The sequence below is a fragment of the Eumetopias jubatus genome, unplaced genomic scaffold, assembly GCF_037043125.1.
Source record: "Eumetopias jubatus isolate StellerSeaLion01/CBP00866 unplaced genomic scaffold, mEumJub1_p1.0 scaffold_11, whole genome shotgun sequence".
NCBI classification, from domain to species: Eukaryota; Metazoa; Chordata; class Mammalia; order Carnivora; family Otariidae; genus Eumetopias; species Eumetopias jubatus.
Genome location: NW_028274817.1, coordinates 44,339,339 through 44,352,009, shown reverse-complemented (window position 1 = coordinate 44,352,009; position 12,671 = coordinate 44,339,339).

Here is a 12,671-nt window from a genome sequence, read left to right as displayed (position 1 = left end):
ATCAAGAAATGGGCAGACATGAACAGACATTTCTCCAAAGAAGACATACAAATGGCCAACAGACGCATGAAAAAGTGTTCAATGTCACTTGGCATCAGGGAAATACAAATCAAACCCTCAATGAGATACCACCTCATACAAGTCGGAATGGCTAAAATTAACAAGTCAGGAAATGACAGATATTGGTGAGGATGCGAAGAAAGGGGAACCCTCCTACCCTGTTGGTAGGAATGCAAGCTGGTGCAGCCACTCTGGAAAACAGTATGGAGTTTCCTCAGGGAGTTGAAAATAGAGCTACCCTATTGACCCAGCAATTGTACTACTGGGTATTTACCCTAAAGATACAAATGTACTGATCTGAAGGGGTACCTGCACTCCAATGTTTATAGCAGCAATGTCCACAAAAGCCAAAATTTGGAAAGAGCAAAGATGTCCATCGACAGATGAATGGATAAAGAATATGTGGCATATATACACACAATGGAATACTATTATATTCAGCCATCAAAAAATGCAATCTTGCCATTTGTAATGACATGGGTGGAACTGGAGGGTATTATGCTAAGCAAAATAAGTCAATCTGAGAAATAAATTTTTCAGGTGATCTCATTCATATGTGGAATTTAAGAAACCAAACAGAGGATCATAGGGGAAGGGAGGGAAAAATAAAACAAGATGAAATCAGAGAGGGAGACAAACCATAAGAGACTCTTAATTATAAGAAACAAACTGAGGGTTGCTGGAGGGGAAGGAGGTGGTGGGATGGTGTAACTGGATGATGGATATTAAGTAGGGCATGTGATGTAATAAGCACTGAGTATTATATAAGACTGATGAATCACTGAACTCTACCTCTGAAACTAATAATACATTATATGTTAACTAATTGAATTTAAATTTAAAAAAAAGACTCAAGGAAGACTAAGAATCTCAAGCAAGATAATTCTGAGGTAAACGTCATTTATTTTTTTTAATTATTTTTTTAATTTATTTATTTGAGAGAGCGAAAATGAGAGAGAGAGAGTACATGGGGGGGAGGGTCAGAGGGAGAAGCAGGCTCCTCGCCGAGCAGGGAGCCCGATGCGGGACTCGATCCCGGGACTCCAGGATCATGAACTGAGCCAAAGGCAGTCGCTTAACCAACTGAGCCACCCAGGCGCCCGGTAAACATCATTTAAACTTACATTGTTGAACTCCAAAAAAGAAAGAAAGAAAAAAGCAAAGAAAGAGAAAATCATGAAAATAACCAGTGTAAATAAAGGCACAGGCTTAAGAACAGGACAATGGGAGTGACAACTGACAATTGACAATAAACAAAGAAGCCCAGAAGTCTATAGGATGATATATTCAAAGTGCTGAAAGAATATAACTGCCTACTTCGGGCTCTATAACCAGGTTTAATTCCCCTCAAGATGAAGTGAAATAAAGACATTTTCAAACAAACAGAACAATGAGTGTTTCATATTCCTATTATATGATCCAGCGATCGTGCTTCTTGGTAGTTGCCCAAGTGAGTTGAAAACACTTGTCCACTCTAAAACCTGCACACAACAATATATAGCAGCTTAATCATAATTTCTAAAACTTGGATGCTATTGTTACAGCATGGTGACTATAGTAAATAACAGTGTGTTGTTTACTTGAAATTTGCTGAGAGAGTACATACCAAGTGTTCTCACCACAAAAAAGGGTAACTCTGTTAATAATGAGCATGGTAGTCATTCCACTGTGTATATCAAAACGTCACGTTGTACCACCTAAGTATATACAATTATTACTTGTCAACCATACCTCAATAAAGCTGAAACAAAAGATGTCCTGCAATAGGTAAGTGGATAAACTGTGGTACATCCATATAATGCAGTCTCATTCAGTGATAAAGAGAAAAGAGCTACCGAATCGCAAAGAGACATTCAGGAACCTAAATGCGTGTTGCTACATGGAAAAAGACACTCTGAAAAGCCTACCTACTCTATGATTCCACCTGCCACATATGATTTTCTGGAAAAGGCAAGACTATGGAAACCCCAAAAAGATCAATGTTTGCCAGGATTTGGGGGAGGGTGAAGGAAGGAAGGATAAATGGAACAAAAGAGAATCTTGGGACAGTGGAAGTATTCTCCATGTAACAGTAATGATGGACATTTGTCAAAAGAACAACACAAATTTAAATTTAAATTTGGAATGTAAAAACTGGCATGTAAACTATGGATTTTAATAATTATGAATCAGTGTTGATTGGTTCATCAATTGTAACAGATGGACCACAGTAATACAAGATGTAAATGATAGGTGAAATCAAATCAGGGTGCAGGTGGTGGGGAGAAGGAATATGCAGGAACTCTCTATACTTATAAGCACAAAACTGAGGTAAACATTAAAATCTATTAATTTAAATTAGAAAGGGATATTTCACCAGCACATCTACTCTAAAGGAAATACTTAAGTGTATTCTTTAAGCAGAAAAAGAGCCACCCATGATCAAACTTAAAGATAAGGAAGTAATAAAGAGTGACATATAGGATAAATGTGTGAGTATAATTAAATGTTACTGGTTTTATAAAATGATAATAAAAAATAATAATGTATTTTGAGGTTAAAAAACCAATTATATCAATAATTATGTTAAATAAAAGTGCACTAAAAGGGACAGTTGTGTGGGGTGCCTGCGTGGCTCAGTTGGTTGAGCCAACTCTTGATTTCGGCTCAGGTCATGATCTCAGGGTCATAAGATCAAGCCCCGAGTCAGGCTCCATGCTTAGCGGGGAGTCTGCTGGAGATTCTCTCTCTCCCTCTCCCTCTGCCCCTCCCCACCTAAAATAAAAAAATAAATCTTTTTAAAAAGGGACAATTGTGAAGCTGAATTTAAAGAGAAAACTATAAAAAATTAAAGAATAAAGAGAAAACTATTAAGTTGCATCAACAGACATAGCATAAAAATTAAAACACAGGAATTTTAAGGAATGTCCCATGTAAACACTAACTGAAGGGTAACTAATGTAGCCATAATAATATCAAAAATGTGGACATAAAGGGGATAAACATTATTAGAAATAGGGAAGTTTTATAATGTTAAGGGTCAATCTACAATGATATTATACTCCTACATTATAGTTCCAAAATATACAAAGGATAAATTGTAGAAATAAAAGGACTAATTAAAAAAACACAGAGTGGGAGGCATTAATATGAGTCTTTCGGTAAGTGTTAGAACAAACAGAAAAATCCAGTTGAGATATGGAAAATTTGAACAAAATGACTCACAAACTTAACCTCATTGCCATAGAACACAAAACTAAACAAAGAATATGCATTCTTTATTATATACATTTATATACAATATTATAAGCATTTTTTCAAGTGGATATGGAACATGGACTATTTTTCCTGAGAACAAATTTCTCAATACATTTCAAGCAACTGAAATCACCAGTATTGTTAAAAACAAAACAATAGGCCCAAAGTAGAATCGTTTATGCTAAGAACCAAGTCACCAAGTCGAGTTTTACCTTCATTACACTTTTGACCTCTCCCAGAATTGTAATCTTGGACCAGTCAATCAGGAGCTACCTCATCAGCACTAGTTAGGTAGTCTGCCTGGTAGACACCAGCAATCCCCTAAAGGAAAGTGATCTTGCTACAGCCAGTCCAATTTTGCTAATACAACTTCCTTGTTTTTGCTCCCTTCTGCCTATGAGTCTTTCATTTTGTACAATTCCTTGGAGCTCCTTTCTATCTGCTAAATGGGATGCTGACCGATTCATGAATCAATGAATAAAGTCAATAAAATCTTTAAAATTTACTCAGTTTAATTTTGCTTTTTAACAGTATATTCCTCAATAACAATGAAATTATGCTAAAAATTTAAATACATATATAATATATATAATATACAAAATTCCCAAATAATTTTGACATTAGGCAATACTATTTCAACCTTTAAGATAAGCTTAACAAATTCAATAACCTACAGCCAAAGAACACAGGAATGTACTTATAGTTGAGTAAGTTGGATTTATTACTCATTTTTTGAGAGAGAATGTACATCATGTGGAACCATGGGACATCTCACTTAGAGGGCATTAAGATAGATTTAGTGTGGTATTTGGGGTTGTTTTACACAAATTTATGGAAAATTTAAAGCAGTAATTGCTCTGGATCAGATGCTATCAAAAAACAGGGGTAATTCTATTACTGGGAATCTTAATAAATTTTATCCAAGAGACAAGATTAGACTGAGACTAAAGCTATAATAGGTAAAAAAGAAAGAAAAGGAACAATCTCATCTTTGCCAGGATAGGGGATGTTCAGTAGTTTGTGGCTTAGGCAATATTCATGTTCTCTTCTCAGACATGATTACATAGTGGTCTTATTTTGATCCACCATGGGCAACAAGTGGCCTTGTCCGATATTGATGTTCTGTGGAACTGTTTAACAGGAGAACACCAAGGCCTAATGTGAAGACTAGGTTAACTGGTAGCAACACCGATGTCTAGCTGAAGTATTGGCAAGCTCCCAGATGTCAGGAGCTGCTTTTCTCTTTTGTAGGGAATTGCAATGAAACTATAGATCAATTTGAGAAGAAGTGAATTATTTACAATATTGAGGTTTTCAATCCATGAACAAAGGAATATCCCTCCATTTATATAGCTCTTCTTTAATTTTTCTTAGTATATTTTTCTTTCGTATTTTTATAGATGTCTTGTTCATATTTTATTAAAAATGCTCCTAGATATTTTATTTTATTGTAAATGGTTTTGTTTAAACTGTTCATTAGGGCGCCTGGGTGGCTCAGATGGTTCAGCGTCTGCCTTCGGCTCAGGTCATGATCCTGGAGTCCTGGGATCGAGTCCCGCATTGGGCTCCCTGCTCCTTGGGAGCCTGCTTCTCCCTTTGCCTCTCTCTCTCTCTCTCTCTTCCTCCCTCTCTCTGTCTCTCATGAATAAATAAATTAAAAAATCTTAAAAAAATAAACTGTTCATTAAATTTTCATTGAAATGTTTGTTGCTATATATGGAAATAAAATTGATTTTTAAAAATCTACCTTGTACCAGCAAATGTTCTATTTGAACTGTTTAGAAAATCAACTTTATTGAGTTTCAAATATATATGTAAATATGTATTTATTTATGTGACCACCACCAAAATCAAGATCTAAAATATTTCCATTATCTAAAAAATTTCTTCATGCCTCTTTGTATTCATACTTCCCCATTCTACATTCAGAAAAGGACTGGACTGTTTTCTGTTACTATAGTCGAGTTTTTGCTTTTTCCAGAATTTTATATAAATGTAATCATACTCTATGTAGTACTTTGTGTCTGGCTTATTTTGTTCAATATAATGGTTTTTAGACATTCTGATTCCATGTTGTTGCATGTATTCATTCTTTGTTTCTTTTGTTGCTACACAATCCATTAAATGTATATGCCACATTTTTTTTGTTCACATATTGATGGACATTTGGGTAGTGTCTAGTTTTGATGACTGAATAAAGCCAATATAATCTTTCATGTGCAGGTTTTTGTATGAACATAAACTTTTTCTCTCTTGAGTAGATATCTGGGAGGGGTATTAATATATATTATGGTAAGTGTATTTTTAATTTTATAATAAACTACACAACCATTGTCCAAAATTGCTGTACCATTTTATATTTCCAACAAATATGTATGTGATTTCCAATTGCATCACACCCTTGTCAACACCTGATATTGTCAGCCTTTTTAAATTTAGCAATTATAGGGATTTCATACAAGTTTCTCATTTTAGTTTTAATTTGCATTGCCATGATAACAAATAATGTTGAACATCTCTTTATGTGCTCATTGGACATGTGTATATCTCCACTTGTGACAAACCCACTCAAGTCATTTGCACATTTGATATTCTTATTTTTTTTTGGATTTTATATTGGATTTTAAATATTTTATGTATGACTTTATATTGGGTTGTCTGTCTTCATATTATTGATTTGTAACTTTTCTTTTTATATATTCTGCATACAAGTCCTTTGTTAGATATCTCTGTCAAGTCTTTACATTATCTGAATGTTGTTGTTCTAGGAGTAAAACATTTTAAGATGTCTAATTTTTTTTTTCTCTTATGGTTCATGACTTTTTGTCCTAAGAAATCTTTTCTACCTTAAGGTTACAAAGAATTTCTCCTATGTTATCTTGTAGATGCTTTATAGTTTGAACTCTTATTTTGAGGTCTACAATAAATTTCAAGTAAATTATTTTGTAAAAGTTATGGTAAGGATCTAGGTTCATTCCCCCCCCAAAAAAATAGATATCCAGTAGTATCAGCCTCATTTATTAGAAGGACTGTTAATTCCTTTGATCACTCAAATAATCTGAGTAACTTTTTCAAAAATCAATTGACCACTTATATGTGTTTATTTCTAGACCTGCTTCATTAATCCATATTTATGTCCTTACACCAATGCTTCATTTGTAGCTTAAAATCAGTGGTGTAAGTCCTCCAACATTGTTTTTCTTTTCCAATATTATAATTGCTATTCCAGGTCCTTTTAATTTTTAAATAAATTTGATAATCTGGTTGTCTATTTCTATGAAAAATATGTCTAATAAGGAACTTGGATCCAAAATATATAAAGAATTCTTACAATTCAACAACAACAAAAAAAACACTCTTACACTGTTGGTGGGAATGCAAGTTGGTACAGCCACTTTGGAAAACAGTATGGAGGTTCCTCAAAACGTTGAAAATAGAGCTACCCCACAACCCAGCAATTGCACTACTGGGTATTTACCACAAAGATACAGATGTAGTGAAAAGAAGGGGCACATGGACCCCAATGTTCATAGCAGCAATGTACACAATAGCCAAACTGTGGAAGGAGCTGAGATGCCCTTCAACAGATGAATGGATAAAGAAGATGTGGTCCATATATACAATGGAATATTACCCAGCCATCAGAAAGGATGAATACCCAACATGCATCGACATGGATAGAACTGGAGGGGATTATGCTAAGTGAAATAAGTCAAGCAGAGAAAGTCAATTATCATATGGTTTCACTTATATGTGGAACATAAGGAATAGCATGGAGGACATTAGGAGAAGGAAGGGAAAAATGAACGGGGGGAAATCAGAGGGGGAGATGAACCACGAGAGACTATGGACTCTGGGAAACAAACGGAGGGTTTCAGAGGGGAGGGTGGTGGGGGATGGGTTGACTCAGTGGTGGGTATTAAGGAGGGCATGTATTGTGATGAACACTGGATGTTATATGCAAACAATGAATCATGGAACACTACATCAAAAACTAATGAGGTACTCTATGGTGACTAACATAACATAATAAAAAAATTAAAAAAAATAAAAGAAGCCAGTCTGAAAAGACCAAAAAATAAATAAATAAATAAATAAATAAATAAAATAAACAAAGCACTTGAATAGGGACGTCTCCAAAGAAGATATGTAAATGGCCAATATGCATATGAAAAGATAATCAACATCAGAAATCATTAGGGAAATGCAAATTAAAAACTACAGGGAGATACCACTCCATACCCATTAGAATGCATATATTAAAACAACACAACACAAAACAAAACAAAAAACCCAGAACATAACAAGTGTTGGAGAAGATGTGGAGAAACCCTTGTGTATTGCTAGTGGGAATGCAAAAATGGGGCAGCCACTATGGAAAATAATATGGCAGTTCCTCAAAAACTTAAATATAGATTTACCATATGATCCAGCAATTCTATTTCTATGTATATGCCCCCCCAAAATTGAAAGCATGGACCCAAACAGATATTCATACCAATATTCACTGCAGCATTATTCACAGTAGCAAAAAGGTGGAAGTAACACAAATGCCTGTTGACAGATGAATGGATAAACAAAATATGGTGTATACATGCAGTGGAATATTATTTAGCCATAAAAAATATTGAAACATTGGTACATGCTACAACATGAATGAACTTTGAAAACATGCTAAATGAAGTAAGTCACAAAGGACCACATATTGTATGATTCCATTTATATGAAACATCCAGAATAATCCATAGATCTAGAAAGTAGTGTGTTTTTAAAATGGGAGAAATAACAGCATGTTTTATGCTGCTGGAAAGATAACTGATTACAATGAAATAAATATAATGAAATCTTTTCTTGGAGGATGTGTGTGTGTGTGTGTGTGTGTGTGTGTGAGTGTGTGTGTGTGTAAATATATATACATGTATTGGCATTGATAAAAACCAAAATGTTAGGAGTATTTATCAGTGTTAGGAAATGCAGTATCTTTTTTTAATTTTTCCATATAATTACTAGGTTTTCTACTGTGAACATATATAACTTAGGTAATAAAAATAAGTGGGGTGCCTGGGTGGCTCAGTCGGCTAAGCATTTGCCTTCAGCTCAGGTCATGATCCTCGGGTCCTGGGATCAAGTCCCACCTCAGGCTCCCTGCTCAGCGGGGAGTCTGCTTCTCCCTCTCCCTCTGCCCCTCCCCCTGCTCATGTGCTCTTTCTCTCTCAAATAAAAAAAATAAAATCTTAAAAAAAATAAGTTAAAGGATGTGAAAAATAGACATTCCTAGCAATTTCAATAGGAAAAAAGCTGAACCATTTTCTGAATAAGGAACATTTCTTTTTTTAAAAGATTTATTTATTTATTTTTGAGAGAGAGAGAGAGAGAGAGAGAGGGAGTGGGGAGAGGGGCAGACTGAGAAAAACTTCAAGCAGACTCCCCACTGAGTATGGAGCCTGATGCAGGGCTCAATCTCATGACCCATGAGATCATGACCTGAGCAAAACCAAGAGTTAGGCACTTAACCAACTGAGCCACCCAGGTGCCTCTAAGGAACCTTTCTAAAGCAACCCATGGATTCAGTTAAAAGTATGATCACGAGAACTATCTCCCTATTCTGTTTCCTCCAATGGAAGGGCCCGAATTTGGAACCTCCCCAAAACAATAAAGATGCCTAAGAGATAGAAAGCATATCTCCCATAGTTATTATTTTCAATAGCTACCTTTTCTACTCTTTTGAGCGTTTCATGAGTATCAAGAGTGCTGTTTCACATCTCATTTCTGTATGGATTCAAACACAATCTCCTAAATGGAAAGCATTGTCTTTAGTAGTAGTACTACTACTAGAACAGCATTTATTATGGACTTACTTAGTAAACTAGATTATGAATCACACAGGAAAAGTGTGTAGTTAAAGGACTCTTGGAAGCTTGTCCTTCAAATCAGGAGGGTAAGCCATCTACTCTCATTAATGTCATTACATAATAGGAAACATTCCTAAACAAACAAAAAGGCCTCTCTTACTGTCTTTTACTGACATAGTGGCCCAGCTTAGAATCCAGGTGTGTAGGCCTGAGGAGTTTTAGCATTTCGAAAAACATGTGGTGTAAGTTTTTAAAAATCCTGTGATTCTAGGAATATTTTACTTAAATTAAAATTTATTTTTGAGTAGTTAATATAAACATAGGGTTTGAAATTCAAAAAGCACAAAAATTCACACACATAAGTCTTCAAGTCTCCTTCTTATCTTTGTCTGCCAATAGGTTATCCTCCAAAAAAAGGCAAGTCCTGTTACCAGTTACCTATTGATATTAACAGAGATATTCAATGCATACTTATATGTAATAAAGTATTATTAAGCAAATGATGGCACACTAAATATTGTTCTGTACCTTCCTTTCTTCACTTAATAATGTGTTTTGGACATCATTATACATACAAAGAGCTGCTCTTTCTTTTTAACAACTGCATAGTGCTTGGAGATACATCATAATTTATTTAACTATTTATGATTATTTAGAATCTTTCCAATTTTCACTATTAAAAAATTCTGCAGTGAATATCTTTTTACATATAGCATTTTGCCATGTACAAAAATTAAATTAGGACAGATTCTTTTTTTAAGTTTTATTTATTTATTTTTCAGAGAGAGAGAGAGAGAGCAAGCACAAGCAGGGGGAGCGGCAGGCAGAAGGAGAAGCAGACTCCCTGCTGAGCAAGAAGCCCGATGCAGGATTCAATCCCAGGACCCTGGGATCATGACCTGAGCCGAAGGCAGACCAACTGTGCCACCCAGGAATCCCCATTAGGATAGATTCTTAAAGTATAATTGCTGGTCAATAGTTATGTGCATTTGTATTTTGATAAATATTGCCAAATAACCTTCACAGAGGGTGAAATAATTTGCACTTCAACTGATGATGTATAGGAATGCCAGTTTTCTCACCTCTTCTCCAATATGATTTGTTTCCAGATTTTTTGTTCTTTGCCAATATGATAGATGAGAAACAATTTATCATTGTAATTATAACTTGCATTTACATTATCGGTGAAATGAAATATTGTCTCATACAAAACATTGACTTGTCTTTTTAATGAACAGTTTGTTCATTTATTTTTCTATTGGACTATTGGTCATAATCTTGTCTTTATAAATTCATAGGGGTTTGCTATATATTCTGGAGCTTAGTAAGGCATAATTCTAAACATGAATAGAAGACAAAAAAAGAGTAACAAACTACTAAATCCAAATTTTATGTATCCACCAAATGTTATTACAGTATGAGATATTAAGATACTCCAGGTTTCTTTCTAAAATATATTTTAGTAAACTCTTGCTTCCTTCCTCCATTGAAAAATTACATATAAAGCATCTCTTCTGTGGCCGACTCTAGGCTAAGCCCTGGGGCTACATACATCAAAGACAAAGACACACTTATAGACAGGTATTGATCTACAACCATCAGAAGGTACCATGGCATCCTCATGACTCAATGGTCCTCACCTCCTTCAACTCTTAACTGACTACTTTGTCTTCCATGTGTGATACTGAGGATACAGTGGTGAACCAAGACTGAGAAAGGGGTCCTTCCTTCATGGAACTTGCAGTCTAATTCAAATTCCCGCCTGACACTGCTTGGAATAGAAATTCAAAGAATGTTATATATTCAGGGAGAAAGAGCATATGCATTCATTAGGCAGGTGAGAGAAAAGGAGTCAGGAGAGCAGCTAGGATCTGCCTTTAGAAGTACTTTGGTAGTATTCCTTTTCCTTAGAGAGGAGTGTGGAAAAGAAGCCAGAACTGCCCTAACTAGCTCCTGACACCTGGCTGTGAGGTGACGGATAGAGAGGATTGCATAACTCGGTCTGGATTCTTACAGAAACAGGATCTTTTTCTTTCTTTTTTTTTTAAATTTAATTTAATTTTATTATGTTATGTTAGTCACCACACAGTACATCATTAGTTTTTGATGTAGTGTTCTATGATTCATTGTTTTCATAAAACACCCAGTGCTCCATGCAGTATGTGCCCTCCTTAATACCCATCACCGGGCTAACCCATCCCCCACCCCCTTCCCCTCTAAAACCCTCAGTTTGTTTCTCAGAGTCCATAGTCTTTCATGGTTCATCTCCCCCTCTGATTCCCCCCCTTCATTTTTCCTTTCCTTCTCCTAATGTCCTCCATGCTATTCCTTATGTTCCACAAATAAGTGAAACGATATGATAATTGACTTTCTCTGCTTGACTCATTTCACTTAGCATAATCTCCTCCAGTCCCATCCATGTTGATGTAAAAGTTGGGTATTCATCCTTTCTGATGGCTGAGTAATATTCCATTGTATACATGGACCACATCTTCTTTATCCGTTCATCTGTTGAAGGGCATCTTGGCTCTTTCCATAGTTTGGGTGTTTCGGATATTGCTGCTATGAACATTGGGGTGCATATGGCCCTTTTTTTTTTAACTACATCTTTGTCTTTGGGGTAAATAGCCAGGAGTGCCATTGCTGGGTCATAGGGTAGCTCTATTTTTAATTTTTGAAGACCCTCCAACACTGTTTTCCAAAGTGGCTGTACCAACTTGCAATCCCACCAACAGTTTAAGAGGGTTCCCCTTTCTCCACAACCTCTCCAACATTTGTTTCTTAACTTTTCAATTTTTGCCATTTTAACTGGTGTAAGGTTATATCTCAGTGTGGTTTTGATTTGAATTTCCCTGATAGCTAATGATGATGAACATTCTTTCATGTGTCTGTTAGCTATTTGTATGTCTTCTTTTGAGAAGTGTCTGTTAATGTTTTCTGCCCATTTTTTGACTTGTTTGTTCAGTGTTGAGTTTGAGAAGTTCCTTACAGATCTTGGATATCAGCCCTTTGTCTGTAGTGTAATTTGCAATATCTTCTCCCATTCTGTGGGTTGCTTCTTTGTTTTGTTGACTGTTTCCTTTGCTGTGCAGAAGCTTTTTTTTTTTTCAAAGATTTTTATTTATTTATTTGACAGCGAGAGAAACAGCAAGAGAGGGAACACAAGCAGGGGGAGTGGGAGAGGGAGAAGCAGGCTTCCCGCTAAGAAGGGAGCCTGAGGCTGGGCTCCATCCTAAGACCAGGGGATCATGACCTGAGCCAAAGGCAGACGCTTAACGACTGAGCCACCCAGGTGCCCCTGTGCAGAAGCTTTTTATCTTGATGAAGTCCCAAAAGTTCATTTTTGCTTTTGTTTCAGTTGAGAAACAGGCCCTTTTTCTTGGGCAATTGTGGGGACCTGGAAATGGCACAATGTGCTACCATTTTGAGTGAGAAAAAAAAGCAGTGTGGCAGAAAGGATGACTCGGCACAGACCAGTGGTTTGTTTCTTTGGGTTAGAGGGCAAGGTCTGCTTTCCTTTAG